Below are 22,054 nucleotides of genomic sequence, written 5' to 3'. Positions count from 1 at the left end.
CTAACTTAACAACATTTCCATATTCTTACACGTGGGACTCAGAGATTTCAATTGCTGATGAATGAACTCAAGGATAAAAGAGCTCTAACCAATAAGTATTTCACTGGTTTTTACTATTTTATACTCAGGAGGAAGTTTTAAAAATATAAGTTTGTTATTAGGAAGTACATTAAGTCCAATTCAGAAATGATTCTTTATCATTCATCCTAAGAGAGAGGAAATCTGCATCCTTCCTACTTAAGATATCATCTACCCATGTTGGAAACCTTTCCATTATTTAAAAAACAGAGGGATTGGGGCGCCTGGGTGGCTCAGTGGATTAAGCTGCTGCCTTCGGCTCAGGTCATGATCTCAGGGTCCTGGGATTGAGCCCCACGTCAGGCTCTCTGCTCCGCAGGGAGCCTGCTTCCTCCTCTCTCTCTGCCTGCCTCTCTGCCACTTGTGATCTCTCTCTGTCAAATAAATAAATAAAATCTTAAAAACAAACAAACAAACAAACAAACAAACAAAAAAAAACAGAGGGATTGTCTTAACTGCTTACTTCTCTCCCAAAGAGAGAACATTTTCACAGTTCAGCCACACTGAAATTGCTGATTCAGTGCTGATGAAACACGCTCAGCAAGAACCCAGGTGCAAGCAGGAGCCCAGACAGCTGGAGGAATGGCTGAAAGATGGGGCTGTTAGTGGGCGGGGATAGTTAGATAGAATGGAATCTGATGGCTAAGCGCCTTGTTTGTGTGTGAGAGAGTTATTATTTTATGTACATAATATGTAATTATAGTACATATGTGTCTTATTTTTATTTTATTTAAATTCAATTAATTAAGATGTAGTGTATCGTTAGTTTCAGATGTAGAGTTCAGTTATTCATTAGTTGCATATAACACCCAGTGCTTATGACATCACCTGCCTTCCTTAATGCCTATCACCCAGTTACCCTATCCTCCTACCTGCCCCCCCCAGCAACCCTCAGTTTGTTTCCTATGATTAAGAGTTTCTTATGGTTTGTCTCCCTCTCTGATTTCATCTTATTTTATTTTTCCTTCCCTTCCCCTGTGATTATCTGTTTTGCTTCCTAAATTCCGCATATAAGTGAAACCATGTAATTGTTTTTCTCTGATTGACTTATTTCGCTTTGCATAATACCCTCCAATTCCATCCACATCGTTGCAAAAGGTAAGATTTTATCCTTTTTGACGACTGAGTCATATTCCATTGTATATGTATGGCACATCTTCTATATCCATTCATCTGTTGATGGACATCTGGGCTCTTTACATAGTTTGGCTGTTGTGGACATTGCTGCTATAAACATTGGGGTGCAGGTACCCCTTCGAATCACAACATATCCTTTGGGTAAAACCTAGTAGTGCAATTACTGGGTATCCTTTGGGTAAATACCTGGTAGTGCCATTAATGGGTCATAGGGTAGCTCAATTTTTAACTTCTTGGGGAATCTCCATACTGTTTTCCAGAGTAGCTGCACCAGCTTGCATTCCCACCAATAATGTAAGAGGATTCCCTTTTTCTGCATTCTCACCAACATTTGTTGTTTCCTGCCTTGTTAATATTTAGATATGTGTTTCAAAGTCCCATGAACATTAAAGGATGTTGGAGGTTTTTAAACAGGGAACTGACATGAATGTGTCAGAAAATACCTTTTTTTTTTGCTCAGCAATCTTTACTCAGTTCTTGGGGGAATGTCTCCCTTCCCATGCTCCTGTCTCTCCTGCCCCACCACCCCAGGGCACTGTGGGATTCAGTGTCCTCCTCTGTTGAGAGTAGGTCTGGGGCCAGAGGCCTGGTCTGGAGAATATTCAGGACAGCTGGTCCCTTAGTGGGGATGCTGGTCTTCTCTGTTGTGGGGAAGAAGGAAGACGGGCAGAAATACTGCCCACGAGCACTCAGAGCTCCATTGTCTCCCCAGCTTGGGTTTCAGGGTAGTAGGGGGTAGGGGTGTCCCCTAGCCTCAGCAGCCAGAGGGCCTCGAGGATCAGGTTCCCAGGGTAGCTCCAGAGAAGCAGCTCAGAGCAAGGGCTCCTGAATCAGGGCAGAGATGGGGGGGGGGGAATCTGTGGGGGGGTGCTGCAGTAAGGGTGGTCATTGTGCAGGCTGAGTCAAGAGAAATGGGTGGCCATGTTCTCTTCAGAAAGAAACTGCCCAAGGGCTCCCACTTCTCCTCCAGGTTCTGCTTGGTGGTCATGGGCACAGCTCCTCGGATAGGGGAGCTCACATACTGGGCCCAGGGCATCCCTAACAGGGCCCGGGGGGTAGCGCTGGGCCCAACCTGGGGGGCCTCGTTCCAGGGGGTGCTGCAGGATCATAGAAAATAACATTAACTGCTACAGGGAAAATGACTTGAAGGTTGTATGATTAAAGGCTGGGAAATTGGTTTTAAAGTGTTATAATAACTCAGGCAAAGATTGTTGAAAGTGTCTTTAGAAATGTGGTAGTGGCAGAACAGAATATTTAAGAGAAATAATAAAAGAACTGACTGAAACTAGATATGAAGATGGGCAAGGAGTTTGTTTCAGTTTGGACAACAGGAATGAGTGGAAATGTGAGTGAGCTATGGAATATAGGAAGAGGACCAGGTTATTATCAGGTTTTAATGGGAGGGAAGACATCACAAGTTCAATTACAGACAAAGGGAGTTTCATTGTGAATCCGGGGCAGCCCATTAGAGATACTGGAAAATAGATTTCAGCATTTGTAGATCAGGAGAAGAATAGGGTTGTTCTGGGAAAGGGAGATAATGCAAATGTCCTCCAGAGGCCAAAGGAGCCAGACGACCAAAGAAAAAGGCTTGACATGTTCAGCTTGTCCAGCTAGACAGGAAATGGTTTTTATTAAGGGAACTTATGGATAGAAGGATGTCTTGGGCTGCCACAAGACAAGCAGATCTCCATAACCCAATCTCCCTTAAGACCTGCTTTATAGCCCTACAGACTAAGAGTATGTGTTGAGGGACCACCCAAGAGGAGAATATTTAAGAACAGACATAGCTCTAGGGCAGATCAAGGATGTTCTGCCCTGAAGGTGTACTTAAGTGTGCTGCTGAACAAAAGAATGGTGGGGGTGGGGTTGCATGCTTCAGAAGGTTTCAGGACAGGGCACTTGGGTGGCTCAGTGGGTTAAGCCTCTGCCTTCAGCTCAGGTCATGATCTCAGGGTCCTGGGATCAAGCCCCACATCGGGCTCTCTGCTCAGCAGGGAGCCTGCTTCCTCGCTCTCTCTCTGCCTGCCTCCCTGCCTACTTGTGATCTCTGTCTATCAAATAAATAAATAAATAAAATCTTTAAAAAAAAAAATTCCTTAAAAAAAGCCTCTGCCTTCAGCTCAGGTCATGATCTCAGGGTCCTGGGATCGAGCCCCGTATCGGGCTCTCTGCTTGGCGGGGAGCCTGTTTCCCCCCCACTCTCTATCTCCTCTCTGCCTACTTGTGATCTCTGTCTGTCAAATAAATAAATAAAATTTAAAAAAAAAAAAGAAGGTTTCAGTCACAAACTGGTCATCATGGCAGGTTTGTCTAAGATGGCATTAGTCTGATTCAAACCAGGGTCTACAGACAGATATGGAAGTCATTATATATAAGTAATAAAGGATAATTGGAAGAAAGGCAGGAGGAGTTTTCCTAGGAGGAAAACTAGTTTTAAAAGGAAAAAGACCCCATCCTGTTATTCTCGGCTTTACGCAGTGCCCTAGCTCTAAGTCATCCAACTGAGAGGACTTACACAACTTGTATGTGACAGAAAGGAAGGGAATGGCCTTGGACGTCCTAATCCAGGCCTAGGGGCCCACTCAACAGCCAGTGGGATATTTAAACAAACTGCTTGATCTGGTGCCCTGTAGCTGGCTAACATGCCTTAGGGCAGTGGTGGCTGCTGCCCTCTTGGTCTCCTGGGCTACAGAACACCACCCTGGAAGGAGCCTTCCACCCTTTCCCAGGTGAACAACTACCGGATAGGTAGATGAGTGTGCGGACAAACACCTGATTGGATGACAGGTGTCTGGGGGTTAATGAGATTAAAACAGCCCAGGGATACCTGGGTAGCTCAATCAATTAAGCATCTGCTTTTGACTCAGGTCATGATCCCAAGGTCCTGGGATCGAGCCCCATGTTGGGCTTTCTGCAGGGAACCTGCTTGTCCCTCTCCCTGCTGCTGCTCCTGCTTGTACTCTCTCTCTCTCTTTCTGGCAAATAAATAAAATCTTAAAAAAAAAAAAAAAGATTAAAACAGCCCATACTAAAAAGCCTGTAAAAACGCATAGATTTAAAGACCAAATTGGCAACCCAACCCTCTCGGTTCCCCTCCCTCTTTGGGAGATTTGTACTATTGCTCAGTAAACTTTGCTTTACTGTAGCTCAATGAGCTTCGCTTTGCTGCCCACCACTCTTCATCTTGTCTTCCTCTTTCTTCAAAGGGGAGTGACCAAGAACTATGTCCACCTAAGGAAAAGAAATCTTGTACCATAGGTCATAGTTGAAACCAGCAGAGTGGATAAGAACACAAAAAGATGTGTAGAAGAGAAGAAAGCAGAAGCAGGAGTAGAAGTCTGTGGAACACTGGCATGAGAAAGACAGGTGAGGTGGGACAGAGGAACTGAAGAGTAGCCATTAGTGATAGGAGAAGAACCAGAAGAGTGTTGTCCTAGAAAGCAAGGGAGGAATGAACTTCAGGATGCTTGGGTTTGGGGGTTGCAGCCATGTCAAGTGAGACAAAATGTGAGAAGAAAAGTTCCCGAATTGGGTATCTGTGTGGGCGTAGGTGTCTTTAGTGGGAGCAGTTTCAGAAGAGTAGAAGAATAGAGGGTTACAGAGTTAAAGAATGAATGAGAAATAAAGAAAGTATTACTAGCTTGTGAGGCCAGTTCTTTCATAATTGACAGTTTAGAAAAGGAGAGCGAGTAGGGGATATATTTAAGGAGATGTTGAGTTTGTTTGTGAGAAGTAGGGTTGAAGGAAGTCCTAATTATTGGGAAAAATGTGTACCCAACTGCCAGCAGAAGCAGTCTCCAGGGGAATGCGAATGGGAAAGGGGAAGAGAGCTTTAACTTCTTGCTTCCTACAATTTTAAAGAGAGTTAGTGACATTAAAATGACTTTTACACTTTGAATTTAAAATGTTTTTAAACATTAAAGAAAACCTTTTCATACAATGATGATATAATTGAACTTGATCAAATATAAAGTTTAGTATTCACTCAAAAGAAGAAAACAACACAATCTAACAAATTTGCTTTGAACACTTTTTGGGTTGATATTTAAAGGCTGAAGGAAAAACACTTGCTCAAATGTGATATTGAATTCAAGATGAATTAAGGCTTTTTTTCCCCCTTAAATCTGTGGGGTAAGGCAATATTCGGTTAAAGACTTATTTAAAACAGCTGAAATTCAGGGGCACCTGGGTGGCTCAGTGGGTTAAAGCCTCAGCCTTTCGCTCAGGTCATGATCCCGGGGTCCTGGGATCGAGCCCCGCGTCGGGCTCTCTGCTTGGCAGGGAGCCTGCTTCCACCTCTCTCTCTCTCTGCCTGCCTCTCTCCCTACTTGTGATCTCTGTCTGTCAAATAAATAAATAAAAAATCTTAAAAAAAAAAAAAAAACAGCTGAAATTCAGTCAAATTCAAATTTAATTTATTGAGGTGAACTTCTGTATTTTAGAGTATTGGTTGCTTTAGAAAATGAGCTAGAAGTGACCTTTGGGATTTATTTGTATTTCTTTTATATAAAGTGTATATTTTAAATCTGTTACTGTTCTTCAGAGAAATAAAACTAATAGGAGGTAGATATAGATGTAGATACAGAAATACATATGGAGATTTATTATGAGGAATTGGTTCATGTGATTAGGGAGGCTGAGAAATCCCATGATCTACCAACGATAAGCTGGAGACCTGGGAAAGCCAATGGTATAATTCAGTCTGTGTCTGAAGTCCTAAGAACCAGGGAGCAGATGGTGTAAATTCCAGTCTTAAGACTGGAGAGGGTATGAGATGTCCCAGTTCATTCAGTGAGGCAGGATAAAGATGGTAAATTCCTCTTTTTTCTGCCAATAGTTCTATTCAGGCCCCCAATGGAATGGATAAGGTCCATCTACATGGGAGAGGCAGTCTGTTGAGTCCAGTGATTCAGATGCGAATTTCTTCTGGAAACAGCCTTCCCAGACACACCCAGAACATTTGATCTGGACACCATAGTCAAGTTGACACTTATAATTAAAGGTCACAATATACAAGTTAATAATTAGCGACTGTCTATTTTGTATGGAAGGCTCAGATATAGGGTAGAATTAGTAAAACACAACTAGTTTCCAAGTTAAAAATAGTTTATTTTTATTAGAATTTCATTGGAGTTAACCTCTGCCTTTTAAAATAGAAAGGCTCCTCCTGGCACCTGGGTGGCTTAGTCAGTTAAGCATCTGCCTTGGGCTCAGGTCAGGATCTCAGAGTCCTGGGATGGAGTCCTACCTCGGGCTCCCTGCTCAGTAGGGAGTCTGCTTCTCTCTCTCCCTCTACCCGTGCCCACCCCCACTCATTCTCTCTCTTCCTGTCTCAAATAAATGAATAAAATCTTAAAAAAGAATAAAGTAGAAAAGCTTCTGTATTCATATATTTATGTAATTTTGGGGTCTAGATGTATTGATAGAAGGCTCAAGGAAACTGGGAAAGCCCTAGGTAGGAAACTTGAAAAGCTTGAGGGTACCAGGACTTGGGAAAGGAGAACGGACGGGGGAAGTATTTGTAAAAGGAGATAAGCCACAGAAAAGCACTGTAAGCTGATGCCTGAGAGCTGGTGTCTGAGGTAGTATAAGGTATCAGAACCTCAGTCCAGTCTCTTCATCTGGTCACTGTCCCATCTTGAAACCAGAAGGGAGAATATAGGGAAAAGGAGGAGACATGAACATAACAAGTCTCTTACCCACCCCACCCCCATCTTCATTACCAATTAGCATTGCAGAGCGAAATAACATGTATAGGACATACCCTCTTAGAACCATATGTTGAAGTGAGTAGAATATTCACCAGCTACTTAGGGGGCACTTCCTGTAGTGAGTATGGTAAGTATTGAGGATTCCAGAAAAGATGCTGTTCTTGCCCTGAGAGATTGTGCAGTAGGATGGGGTTGATTTACACGTAAATCAGTACACTGCAGTTTGAAAAGGGGAATGTTAGGCTTATTTACCAAGTATAATCTGAACACTGAGCACGGGAATAAAGACCCAGCAAGTGCCTGGGGGTTTGGAGAGAGCTTCCTAGAAGAAGGAAACTTGACCTGGGACTTGAAAGAAGAAGAAAGGTGTGAGTAGAGGATGCTGACAGAGTGGGAGATAGGCTGGAGAACAGCCCGGGCAAAGGCAGACAGGAGGGCGGAAGTCTGCTTGCGTAACAAGTGTAGACAAAATGGGGTGGTTGTGGGGAGTAGGGGGGAGGAAGGGGGAGGGCAGAAGGCTGGAACGTGGGTTGAGCTGTATTTGAAGGGCTTTGAGACTCACTATCTGCAATCAGTGTCCTGTTGAACTCTGACAGTGTGCATATATTTTTTTCCTATTTAAAATGTGCTGACTTCATTCCAAATTTTTAATTGGGTCTTTCTATAAAATGAGATGAGATGCAACATCCTAATTAGTCAACAGTAGAACAGGAAGGCAGGAACCACAATGCGGAAAAAACCCCAATAAACCTCCAAAAAACAGCCTTAAATATTTAGAGGTGGTGGAGCTATGTTTTCAGAAAGTAACAATATACCTCCTGGAAGTTGATTGATAATATTTTTCAATACTGTTAGTTTTAGTTATTTTTTAACACATTTACTAAAACTTGGAGGAGAATAATTTTAATCCAAAGCTATAATTCCATTTATTTAAAGGGAGAAAGAAAATTGCAAGTTGTCATTTTATTTCCATCCTAAAAATAGAACATTATCTAGAACCCTCTTTGAAAATAGAACTTCATTAAATGGGACTCCACTGATGAAAAATTTTTCATAATCTTGTCAGTTTTGCTTTTGCTTAGCAAATCATCTCTTCATGATTATTGTAAACCTGTAATAAACATGGTATATTGGAGTTATGTTTACAATATTCAAGTCAGATAAGTCCTTCCATTCAATCTCATCCTTGGAAATATTTCTTGGTAAAAAATATTTCTGAAACCTATGTACAAGGAACCATTTTAGGTACTGAGAAAACAGCTTTGAACAAGACATTCCAAATCACTGCTAATTAGGAATTTATATGATAGTGTGCAGAAGCAGTAAATATGAAAACGTATAAAAAGGTATTTGGGGACCAATAATTGCTCTAAAAAATCAGTGAAAAGAATGACAAGGGCTAAGGAAATAAATAAGAAAAGGCCTTTGTGTGGAGGGGATGTTAGAGTTAAACCTGAACGGTGAGAAGGTGATCCACTGGGAAAAGCATTGTAAATAGAGGAACCAAAGAGCAAAGACTGAAACAATTCTACTCAACAAAGAGAAGAGTAATACTATTATAAACATAACTCTAGTATACCTGTTTATTGTTGATTTACAAGCTTTACTTAGGAGGTAAGATCAGAGATGAGACAGACAATGTAAGGCTTAGAAGGCTATGAGGAAGCTGGATCTGCCTGAGTCCGTTGCTAGGGTAGGGGTGACATAATTGGACTGATGATTTGGAAAAGGCGTTTGGCTATTTTTGTGGGGATTGGGTGGGGAGGAAGAGTGGAGGCAAGAAAGCCAATGAGGAAGCTGCTGTAGTGGTTTAAACTAGGGTTGTCACTATAGAAATTATGAGAAGTCATTAGACTCAGAAAATAATTTGGATAGGCAAATTAGAACTATTGGTGCTCTGCCCATATCCCATTGGCATTCACTATTCAATGCATTCTGAAGGCTTCCTACTGCCTGGCCAGAATGCCAACTTCCTCACCTCTGCAGTGGAGAAGAACTCTGATGCATGTTCTACTCCATCTCCTCAAAGGTCCCAATGGGATCTGTCCGTTGTCAGTAACCTTGTCCATTATCAGTAATCCAGCTGTCCTTATCAGTAACTTGCTCATAATCATACACTATATTGTCCTCCTTTCTTTGTTCTCTTTCCTGGTCCCCCACAAATGCCTCCTGGAATTGCCTCCTAAAAAAACAAAGTACACTCCAATCCCTGTCCCAGAGTGGGTTTCTGGAGAAACTTAGTTTATGACACTAATTTTAGTAAATTATAAATCTTCTATTTCAAGTGTATTTTCCCATCTATGTTCAATGTCCTGCTTATGAATTTCTTAGAGTAAATTATCTGGACCATCTTTAGCAAATGCATCTTTTTATCAAACTAATTGGGTTGCAGGGGTGTGAGCGCATCTGGCTACAGCGGCCCCAGCCGATCAGGTTTGGCCACTCACTACTGACAAAATCCGAAGCCAGGAACATGAGTGGTAGTGAAACAATAAAGGAATTTATTTCAGTGAGACTAATGGACTAGCCTCTCAAAAGACTAGCCAAAAATACAAGTTTATGTAAGGAAAATGGGACAAAGGTTGGTGGGTACATGCAGATGGGCAGTAAAGATCAGGTCATGATTGTCATGGGTAGGGTCTTGATGGTGCAGGGAAGTCCCTGTTGCTTGAGCAAATAGTTTCAGTTCCCATCAGGGGATGCTTTGCCTACAGATCTTTTGCCTGAGTGAAAATTAACTTCTTTTTAATCAATTACAAAGTACAGACTGAGGTCAAAATGGGTGTAGTTGAAGTCCTCTTTCAAGCCCAGGGAAAAGTTAATTTGTAGGAAGAGGTAGTTTCTCTGCTATCTCTGCGCCTTGTAAAGCACCATATCCCACCACAATGGAGCCCTCTAGAATTTAGCTGTGATCTCTGATCACTAGGACCTTAATAAATTCTCACTAAACTACTGTAATAGGGATTTGGGTTAAGTGTTCAGACATGGTGATTAACCATTGTGGTTTTCTTGGGACCAGGGGGTTTTCCTGGCCTGGGAAACTCAGTGTTAAAACTGGTCACTGACCATTTTTAACACTGAATTATTGGTCAGTTTAACGTGACCTGGACTTTTGGTCAGTTTAAAGTGACCTGGACTTTTGGTCACTTTATCCACGTTTAGGCCCTGGAGTAAGAAATATTTTGAGTTCTCAATTCTGCGCTGCCACTTATTGGCTTGGTAATCATGGGCAAATCTTTCTAGTCTCTCTATGCCTTCATTTCTTATCTATAGAGTTAACACTAGTACCAAAATCAGAGATCTGTGATAAAGATTTGATGAGATTATATGGGATAGGCAAATAATGTCCTCCCAAAGATATCCACATCCTAATCCTGGTAATTATACATAGTATTATATCACATGGCAAGAAGGAATTAAGGTTGCTAATCAGTTGACCTGAGATAGGGAGATTTTTTTGGATTATCTGGGTGGGCCCGATGTTAATGTAAACACAAATCTCCTTAAAGTGGAAAAGGGAGGCAGAACTGGAGGTCAGAGTGATGCAATATGAGAAGACTTCTATCATCATTTAAGATGCTGTGAAGATGGAAGAAGCAGCCACTAGCCAAGGAATGTGAGCAAACTCTAGAAGCTAGAAAGGTCAAGGAAATGTATCCATTCACAGGCTGCAGAAAGAAATGCTGCCCTCCCCATACCTTGAGTTTGGCCCTGTGAAACCAATTTTGGACTTCTGATCTCCAGAATGCTAAGATATTAAAGTTGTGTTGTTTTAAACTACTATTAAGATTGTAGTCATTTGTTACAGCAGCTATAGAAAGCTAAACATGTAAAGCATTTAACATGTTTCTGCCCCACAGTGCTGGTGGGATAGTGTAAGCTAACTCAGTGCCAGTGTCGAGATTGACAGGAAGCAGTTGACTTCTCTGCATTTTTCAGGATGGTTCAGGGCAGGGGAGCCATGCTCTCCTACTTGACTCATTACCACCCTTCTCCATCATTAACTCCTGAATAAATTATTTTTTAGATGTCTCAGGTCAGATACATTATCTTTTTCCTTTGAACCCTTAGCATTGTTTGTACATCTATGTGATTACTTGTTTTATTTTACTTTTAGTTATTTGTGAGGGTTTTGTTTTTTTTTTTTTTGTTTTTTGTTTTTTTTACTAATCCCTCTTAGTTTGGAAACAAGTTGAATATGAGAACAATTTTTATTGCTTTTCTATTCCCAGGACAGTATCGATTTTCATAAAATAGGTAATGATTATTAAGTTTAATTAAGTGATAAATATGGAGAATGAGGAAATGAAGGCAAGCAGTTTTCTAATGTGACCTGAAAAGTCCAGTCATATATACTCACATGCCAATGGCAAAACTTAATTTGCAAGGGAGACAGAGAGAAATTAGTCTCTAGCTAATGTGGTTTTGTGCTCACCTCAAGAGGAAGAAAAGACTGAATATTGAGGAACAATTAGCAGTTTCTCCCTCTATTCAATTTAAGAATAATTAGAGACAATTAAAAGTGATCTATAATTATGAGTTTAGAAAGCTGCTGAGGGCGGTGAGGGGCACCTGGGCGGCTCACTTGATTAAGCCGCTGCCTTCAGCTCAGGTCTTGATCCCAGGGTCCTGGAATCGAGACTTACATCAGGCTCCCAGTAGGGAGCCTGCTTCTTCCTCTCCCTGCCGCTTTGCCTACTTGTGCTCTCTATCAAATAAATAAATAAGGTTTTAAAGAAAGAAAGAAACAAAGAAGGAAAGAAAGAAAGAAAGAAAAGCTGCTAGGGAACAAAATGCTCCAAAGGCATGGTAAACTAAAAATATTGTAAATTTTCTCATCCTGAAAGTCTGCTTGAATTAAAAAAATCATTCCTTAGAAAAGGAAAGAAAAAAAAAATTATTCCTTGATTTTGAGTTTCATAGAATTTGAACTCATAAATCTTACAACTATTATAACTAGAATATATTTGGCTATCATGGGCCAAAGCTTTGAAGAGTGTAAGCCAAATTAGGTCAGTTTTGTAGAGTCTGCCCTTCAGAACTTCCTCATTTTTGAATTCCTGGCTTTGATGGAAACAGAATGAAGAAAAAAAGCGAAAGAAACATGTGCCACGTTTGTGGGGCATGGAAGGGAGGGTAAAAAACACACAGAGTTCTGAGTATAGTTACAAGTGTGGACTAACTCAAGCTCTGGATGGATTTTTGATGTCTCACTGGTTAGACCATCAAGGTTTTTTTTAGGAAGAAGAAATAAACACAAAATTCTAAACTGTTTTCATGGTCTGGGGATGTTATCATTTTTACTTGGGGCTTTTCTCCAGTGTGGTATTAAGTCTTTCAGCTAATGCAGCAGCCTCACTGTATGTGTTTAAGTTACTTTAGAATATGGGTGGGTTGCTTCCTCTCTCTTAAATGAGTCAGGCATTTTAAGCAGAGAGGATAGATCTAGGTAGATATAGACTAGGTATATGTGTAGAGACAGAAACAGAGAGAAAGATGAGGGAATTTCTTCTCACTCAACTCTAACCAAATAGGATTTTCAAAACTTGAACGAAACTATTCACAACTTATTTTTTCTCATTTAAGAGGTCCAAGATAATCTTTCAGGGCACATCTTTAAGTGATTAATGTTGAAATGGATAATTCCACAGTATATTATAAACTGAAGTTGACCCAGTTAAATTAGTATGGTCTGAAAGAAAGTTACTTAACACGTTTTGCTATTTTCTGAGATTGGTGGTTTTTGGTGATGGTTGGCTGTGGGCGAGGATAATGTGGAACATTAGATGGAAATATGTTGTGGAATTTTAATAAACTGCCAGTCTGCTAATAATATGCTTTTGTTCAAACTCTTTTAAATTTGGCAGTTATTCATAAATCCTAGTCCAGAAAAGAAGTGCAAATTTTTCTTAGGAAGATGTGTACAGTATTTGGAAAATAAAAAAAAGACAAACCTTTAGACCTTCACATCTTCTAGAAAGAGACTTTATTCAGCACTGAACTGTTAAATTTGTATTTTGAGAGGTTGCTGGAATCCTTTGGGATCCAAAGTCACAATTAGAGGAACAAGTGGTAATAATAGAGTCATGTTTGAATAGTAGTATATTTTAAGTACTCCAAGTGGTACATTTTAGGTGACTGTTACTATTTTTGGAATACTAAATAGTCCTTAATAGGACAATACTCATTTCCTTCCATATTTGAATATTATTTTCATACAGATACAAAAATGAAAGAAAAAAAGCCCAACTTCAAATGTACAAGTTCCTTTAACTTCTGAATATATAATTTTATCGCTCTTGATGAAATTTCAGAGTGATGAAGACCAGGGAAATTTTAGAATTCAAAGAGACCATATATAATATTTGGCAATGACTTAATGTGCTTCATGACCTAAATTTATCTTATCTTTCCCCTCCTGCTAAAGATATACTTTGCATAATTGCTTTCCTGACTATTCTGCCTAAGGCTATCAAGTCTAATGAGGGATTTTTGGCCTTCTACTAACTGGTCTCAAAGAACTATTGTCCTTCCCCTATTCCTCCCACCCTTTGAATCTAAGTCCAAAATAAATGAATGGTAACAAGTTTCCTTCACTGCTTTTTAGTGTAGAGTTTCAGTTCAGGAAAAGTTCTGTTCAAGAATGAATTCCAGCAGTGTTCCTCATGCCAGCACGCAGCATAAAAGTCTTGGAGTATGGAAGTATGCCAGAGTAAATGCTACTCTATTTTAGTGAAGAATCATGATAACATATGATTATGAATCTTAATGCAAACTTCACGGCCATCTTTCCTTAAGAGTTTAAATAGCATTGATGAACAACACACTTAAAGGAGAAATCATCCCAAGTGTGGTTTTTATATACCATTCAAACACAAAATATGGAGCAATGTGCTAAGAGAGAGCCTTCTTTAGTTGTGGAACAGCAACTACTGAGGTGGTCAGACTGAAATGTTTAGAGTGGGTGTACGTGGGAGCACACAGAGAGAGAGCAGGCGACCTTTTCTGGAATAGGCTTCACTCTGGGAGGTGAAAAACAGTCTCCAGGTGAAAAACACCTGGAGAGGGAGTCTTGTACCTCTTCCTCCTTGAATATGGCCTGGCCCTCCAGGAGGAGCTGGACTGTGTAACCCACTGTTTCAGGAACAGCGAGGTGAAGTCTTACTCAGGGTCATGAGAAGAACGATTTTATTCCATTCCTCATTCACTCATTCTTGATCTCTCCCCTTCTCTACCCCACAACCAGATTGGTCTGAGAAGTAGTATCTGAGTAGGTCACATCCTTACTTAAAATCCCTCAGTGGTGGATTATCTCTTCACAAAAGACCAAAATCTTTTACCTCACCCTAGGCTCGCTCTCTTTCTCCTCGCTGGCCACGGTTATGGCTTCCACGTTCACATTTAGGCCAAGCTCCTTCCTGTCTTTCCTCCTTCACAGGCAGATTCCTTTGCCTGGTATTCTCTCCATCTCCATCCTTCCTGCCCCCATCACCCTTTTTACCTGGCTGGGTCCTACTTATCCTTTTCAACTCAACTCAAAAGTCACTTCCTCCAGGAGCCCTTCCTTGAGCCTCTTCATCAGGTTTGGCCCCTTCTCTCCCAACTGCCCTTGTAAGCTCTCACTGCACTCTGCATCCCCATTTGTAGCACTTATTGCACTTACTGCAATTGTAGTTAATGATTCATTTAACACCTGTTTTCCCTTGCTAGATTGTAAACTCAATAATGACATCAAATATGTCTGAATTGCTATACTTCAAGTACCTAGCATAGCCTTTGGCACATTGTAGATTTTCAATATGTATTTCTTGAATGAATGAATAAATAAACAATTAGCCAACAAATGATCAACTCAAAGCTTGAATGGCTGATTGGTCTGATTCCTTTTTGCACACTTCCGCACCCCCCAGGGTGTGGGGCAGACCGCAGGAGACAGATGCAGGTAATGAGTTCCTTAGGGTACAGCATAGTGAGGGTGAGGGAGGACAGGTAGGGGAGAGAAGGTTGATAAGATCTTTTCTTAGAGTCAGTTATGGTTCAGGAGGTTCAGAGATCAAATAGCAAAAACCATATCCTGCATAAGAGTGAGGGCTTTGGATCCAATGGTGCGCAAGCCCCGTAATGGATGCTGAGGGGCAGAATAAAGCAGAGAGCCAAAGATGCTGAAATGGACGGTGAGTCAGAACAGGCAAAACAAAGACCCTCTCTGTAGTTCCAGGTATAAGATGCCAAAAGCTCAGGGAGACTTCTGTGATTTCCACTCACATTTTCATGAGTGAAATATTCATTTAAAGGTGTCAGTCTAGGTTGCAAAGGTAATATTTACCCAACTTTTCAAATATACTTCCATATTTCCTTATCTGAAATCTCTACACTCCCATGAATTTGAAATTTAGAAGTTTTGGGATCTTAGAAAGGAGATAGTTAGGGTGCATATTAAGTACTACCCCCAGTGAGTTCTAAAACAACACTTTTTTTTTTCATTTTATTTATTTTTTTCAGCGTAACAGTATTCATTGTTTTTGCACTAAAACAACACTTTTTAAAAAAAAAGATTTTATTTATTTGACAGAGAGAGAAACAGTGAGAGCAGGAACACAAGCAGGGGGAGTGGGAGAGGGAATGCAGGCTTCCTACTGGGCAGGAAGCCCAGTGGGGCTTGATCCCAGGACCCTGGGACCATAAGGCACTTAGCCACCCAGGCACCCCTAAAACAACACTTAATTGTCATACAGAGAAATGTATGAATATGCACAGTACGTAGGATAAAGAAACACCGCCAAGAGCTTCAGATCTATTCAGGTCAGGTTTTGCTGCCAGATGAGATACAGAAATACTTTTCAGAGATTTGGGGGGTCTGGAAATTCTGGATGGGTGATTGTGGACTTGGTACAAAGCATGGTGTGCTGCTGACACCCTCTTAATTCCTGCTTGACCGATTCTCAGCAGCGGGGGAGAAGTCCTGGCCTGCTGACTCAGATTCCTCAATTCCTTTTTTTTTTTTTTTTTTTTTTTAATATTTTTAAGTAATCTCCATACCCAGTATAAGGCTCAGACTCACAGACTCCAGAGATGAAGAGTTGCATGCTCTACTGACTAAGCTGGCCAGGGGTTCCTCTATTCTACAGGGAAATCCCCCACGTCTTCCCTTCCTTCCTTTGCCTAGAAGGAAACTTGACTATCATTTGCCTTTTCCTTAGGCTATTAAGAGATGGATGTCAGGGGCGCCTTGGTGGCTCAGTGGGTTAAACCTCTGTCTTCGACTCAGGTCATGATCTCAGGGTCTTGGGATCAAGCCCCGCATCAGGTTCTCTGCTCAGTGGGGAACCTGCCCCTCTCCCCCACCACCTGCCTCTCTGCCTACTTGTGATTTCTCTCTCTCTGTCAAATAAAAATCTTAAAAAAAAAAAAAAAGAGAGAGAGAGAGAGATGGTTGTCAGTCTACAATCCTTATTAAATATCTGCTGTGTTCAGCATTCAGGAAATAGAAACAAGCAGAAAGATGGGTTGTTTAGGTTTATCTTCTTTAGGTAATCCTTCTCTGTTTTAGACGTTTCACCTGAACTCTGTATCTTGTTTCTAACATTACATGCCTGCTCAGCATTCAAAAACAAACTGGTTCTCTTCCTTCAACCTAAAATCAAACAAAAATCGGTATCTATTTATCTTATAATCTTTATCACCATCCGTTAAATGTCCCAAGCTAGAATCAAGTTCTCATTTCCTTTATGTTTCACACACAATATGCATGAAATGCTATTGAATCTCCCACATGGGTGCCCTTCTCTCCCCCATCCTATGAGGACTTCGTCATCTCAGCTGGTTCAGTCTGGTCTTCTCTCATTTGCTTATTTTATGCTCTTTCTTATGCATTAAGGATATGCTGACCTTCTTGCTGACCTTAGTCATTTTTCAATAACAGTGTATTTTTTAACGTACCATTTGCTTTAAAAATTCTCTGTATTTTAAAAATCTCCATGTCATGAAAATAAAGGCTGAGGAACTTTATATACACACTGAATTATTAAAGAGTAAAGGGATTAATATGTGAACCTATTCTCAACTAGTTCAGAAAAAAATAAGTGTGTACATATGAGTATGTATATGTGTATATATGTGTCTGTGTGTGTAAATACACATGCATATCCATATCCGTATGTCTGTTTGCATATGTCTATTTAAAAAATATATATGCTATATATAGAGAGAGAGAACATTAAGCAAATGTGCCAAAATAGTAACAAGCATAAATCTGGATAAAGAATATATAGGAGTTCTTTGTACTATTCCTGCAACATTTATGTAAGTTTGAAATTGTTTCAAAATAAAGGCTTTTTAAAAATTTAGTTTTTAACCTGGTGATTCATAGACCTGTACCCCTGGGGCTAATAATACATTATATGTTTATAAAAAAACTAAAAAAAAAATTTTTTTAAGATTTTATTTATTTGAGAGAGAGATCACAAGTAGGCAGAGAGGCAGGTAGAGAGTGAGAGAGGGAAGCAGGCTCCTTGCCGAGCAGAGAGCCTGATGCGGGACTCAATCCCAGGACCCGGAGATCATGACCTGAGCCGAAGGCAGCGGCTTAACCCAATGAGCCAGCCAGGCGCCCTAAAAATTTTTTTTCCGACCTGGGCCGGTTCACCCCTCCTTAGGCAACCTGGTGGTCCCCCGCTCCCGGGAGGTCACCATATTGATGCCGAACTTAGTGCGGACACCCGATCGGCATAGCGCACTACAGCCCAGAACTCCTGGGCTCAAGCGATCCTCCTGCCTCAGCCTCCCGAGTAGCTGGGACTACAGGCGCGCGCCACCGCGCCCGGCCCTAAAAATTTTTTTTAAATTCAGTTTTTATTTTTGTTTTAAAGATTTTATTTATTTATTTATTTACTTATTTGAGAGAGAGCGTACGCACTCAAGCAGTGGGGAGAAACAGAAGGAAAAAGAGAAGCAGGCTCTCAGCTGAGCAGGGAGCCCCACACTGGGCTCAATTCCTGGACCCTGAAATCATGACCTGAGCCGAAGCAGTCACTTAACCAACTGAGCCACTCAGGTGCACCGCCCCCCTCCCCCAGTTCAGTTTTTAAATATTAACTTGTGTTATTGTTATCCAAACAACAAACTTTATTGTAACACACACACACAGGCACACTCACATAATAATTTCATCAGCGTCCCACTGCCCATATAAAGAAATTTTAAGCTCCTCAGCATCAGATGCAGGGACCTTCTATAATCTGGTCCCAATTTAGTTTTTCTGCCTTATTCCTTCCTTTCCCTGAAATGATCACCATTTGTTCCTTCTCCTGAGTTTTTTTCTGCTGTCCTCTCTATGCTGTGTACCCTTCCTACTCCTCTGCTGGTCACCTCCTGTGATTGCTTTGAGACCAAACTCGAGAGTCACTTCCTCTGCAACGACCTCCTCTACAAAGCTGAGCGGAGTTAACACTTCCCTCCTGGTACGGACTAAATATCTGTGTTCCATAAAATTCATATATCAAATCCCTAGTTCCCAATGTAATACTATTTGGAAATGGGGCCTTTGGGAGGTAAATAGAGTAAGATGAGTTCATGAGGGTGGGACCCTCATGATGTGATTAGTCCCCTTATAAGAAGAGACACCAGACAGCTTGCTCTCTCTCCCATGGGAGGACATAACAAGAAGGTAGCCATTGGCAAGTCAGGAATCCAATCTACTAGCACCTTTATCTTGGACTTCACAGCCGCCAGAACTGTGAGAATGTATATTTCTGTCTTTTAAGCCATGCAGACTATGGTGTTTTGTCATGGCAGTATGAACAGACTAATGCATGTCCTGTGTGTATTTGTAGCACTTTGCACAGAGGCAAAACATAGCAGTTAGGACTCTAGTATATTGGATTGCTGGTAGGTCTCTCTCATCCACGGGCAAGTGAACCCTGAGGGCAGCATCTGTGTGCTTATCTTCCTGTCTTTTTTTTTTTTTTTTTTAAGATTTTTATTTATTTATTTGACAGATAGAGATCACAAGTAGGGAGAGAGGCAGGCAGAGAGAGAGAGAGAGGAGGAAGCAGGCTCCCTGCCAAGCAGAGAGCCCGATGCGGGGCTCGATCCCAGGACCCTGGGATCATGACCTGAGCTGAAGGCAGAGGCTTTAACCCACTGAGCCACCCAGGCGCCCCTTATCTTCCTGTCTTTAACACAATGCCTGAGACCCACTGGATTCCAGTCTTGTTGAATGAGTGAAACAGAATCTGAACCTGACCACTAAAGTCATTCGCTGACCTTACTGTTTCGGTGTGGATTCATTGTGACAAGTTGATTTTAGTATTTAACAGAAAGAGCCACAGTGCTAATCTAGCAGAGGCATTGGGAATAGCCCTGCCTGCCTGTTCCTGTATTATCAGTGATGGATTTCAGTGGCCTCAAAAGAATATCTTATTGAAGAATGTTGAAGTATTTAATTGAAAACTGTTACTCTGGAAAAAATAAACTTTCCTTCATATACTAGATGAACACGAACTAGATGATAACGCATACTTACACTAGTGGAGAATTTTTTAAATGAATTATTGTTATTTTTTTAAAAGATTTTTATTTTTTTTTTATGAGAGAGAGAGAGTAGGGGGAGGAGCGGAGGGAGAGGGATAAGAAGACTCTGTGCTGAGTACAGATCCCAGCTCGGGACTCGATCCCAGGACCCTGAGATCATGACCCGAGCTGAAACCAAGAGTTGGACACTTATGTGAGTGAGCCAGCCAGGCACTCTGAAGTATTGTTATTAATAAATCATGAATAATTCTTTTTCTTTAGGTAGTGCAAACCTAAATAGCCGTAAGAATCTTGCCGTCCATTTGTTACCTTTCCTCCAGTTTATCTTTTATTATAATATTTTTTCTCTGGGTGCCTGACTGGCTCAGTCAGTAGAGCATGCAACTCTTGATGTCAGGGTCATGAGTTCAAGCCCCATGTTGGGTGTGGAGCCTCCTTTAAAGAATATTTTTTTTTTTCTATACAGGCCCTTTTTTTGTTTTGTTTTGAGCTTGGATTAAATCTTTTTTTAATATGGGGCTCAAACTTAAGACCCTGAGATCAAGAGTCACATGCAATACCACTGAGCCTGCCAGATGCCCAATGGCTTAAATCTTCTAAGTGATTTATAAATCTTGTAAATATGTAAAATAACAGAGAATCTGATATGTCCTTCCTTGCCCTCATATATTTTGAAAGGAGCTTTTTAGACAGAAAATATTTATGAATATAAATAAAAACATATGGAATGTTGAACTTAAAGACTAAATGTCAAAATGTTATGATGATGGCATGGTATAATGGATGGAATAAGAGCTTTTTAATCAGAAAAATCAGAGTCTGCATTTTTGTTTTGTGACTTAACTAGGTATATTTTTGAAGCAATTCACAGAAACCCATTAGGTCTCAAGTATATCTTTTATAAACTGGTGATAATAATACATATCTTGCTATGAGGTCGTGTTGAAATTGAAAAAAAAAGTATGTAAATTAAGAGTTCTAGTACCTTGCACATAGTAGATACTCAGTAAATAGTAGGTCTTATGATTAATACTTTTTGTACCAGGAGAACAAAATAGGAAACTGATAAATAATTCAATTCTTTATTATTGCTTTTACTAAAATGTTTAATTTTGTTTGAATATCCATTAGTAATTTGAGCATAATCATGTTATTTCATAATGTTTTTATTAAGACTAAGTAGAGTTAGAATCATCTATTATATCACATGATTATATATAAGCACTCAATAAATATTTACTTTATTCTCACCTCCCCAGCCTCCACACATAACCATTTCTTAAGGAATGACCTAAAAAATAACTTTTTCTATTAGTCATTATCTAGGTCATTTGGAGTACACATACATACACACACTAAAATAAGAGTCAGTCAACTATTGATCATATCTGTCATCTTAGATGAGTCCTACTATTGCCATTCTATGTGGTTTCAGATAACGATAAAAATGAACACATCCCATTTGCTGATCCTAATTCAAATATGAAAATAGTTCAATAATCATGCCTATAAGGGACATTCTAAATTTTCTCAACTATTAGATTTTTATTTTTAGTTTTTTAAAGATTTTATTTATTTATTTGTCAGAGACAGAGAGGGAAAGAGAGTGCGCATAAGGAGGCAGAGTGGCAGGCAGACACAGAGAGAGAAGCAGGCTCCCTGCTGAGCAAGGAGCCCAATGTGGGACTCCATCCCAGGAGCCTGGGATCATGACCTGAGCCGAAGGCAATGGCTTAACTGATGGAGCCACTCAGGCATCCCTCAATTATTAGATTTTTAATCGAATGTCTTAGTCATCGCTTTCTTATAAAGTACAGATTTTAACTCTTAGCTTTTAGGGTGAAGAACATGACTGTCCTCTGTCATTTACTATGCTTATTATCTTGACTGTAACAAGAGATTTAGAACTCACTATCCCAATAATCTTGCTAACTCATATCTTGAATCAGGGAGAAAATTCATAGAGAAATTGATTATACATAAACTTAAACCCTCCTTTGCATAGAACAGTTTTCTCTGCTGTTTACATCAGTTTTCACTGTACTTATCTTCGCTTTCAAGCTCTCAACTGCTGCCTTAATGATTTCCTTTTCCATTTTTTTCTGTCAATTTAATCTCTTCTACTAAACCAATGTTTACTGTTTTATCTTTCTCTTTTCTGGTCCATATACTTTAACAATACAGATAAAAGAAGATTTTGCTGTGTTATCACAAGGCAAGACTCTAACAGAGCAAATTGCATTTTTCAAATAGGTTCTAGTATGGATTGCAACATATTTAAAATTATTACTCTTCCTCAAATTTAATTTTTTAATTAAATGTGAATTCAGTTTTTTCCTTTTCTTTTTTCTTTCTTTCTTTCTTTTTTTTTAAGCCACAAGTGTCATGAGAACAAGTTTGAGCTTAGTCACTCATATGGGTTTTAATCTTCATAGTTATCTTGTAACCCAAATATTAGTCATTCTAAGAAAGGGCTAGAACTGTTTGGACATTTCATAGGACTTTGGCTCAGATAAGTTATTCCAATAATATATTTTCCCCAAAGAATGGCTTTAATTAGGGTCACCTGAGTGGCCCAGCTCTTGATTTTGGCT

The 22,054-nt window shown here is 40.2% G+C and overlaps 1 pseudogene; it reads right to left on the bottom strand.

The window, feature by feature from the left end:
- Positions 1-1,904: 1,904 nt before the first annotated feature.
- LOC123941170 lies at positions 1,905-2,324 on the bottom strand (annotated as a pseudogene).
- Positions 2,325-22,054: the final 19,730 nt, after the last annotated feature.

Source organism: Meles meles, chromosome 5 (genome assembly GCF_922984935.1).
Source record: "Meles meles chromosome 5, mMelMel3.1 paternal haplotype, whole genome shotgun sequence".
In the NCBI taxonomy this organism is placed as follows: Eukaryota; Metazoa; Chordata; class Mammalia; order Carnivora; family Mustelidae; genus Meles; species Meles meles.
The sequence above is the reverse complement of the archived record's forward strand: the minus strand, read 5'-3'. Positions and strand labels throughout refer to the sequence as shown.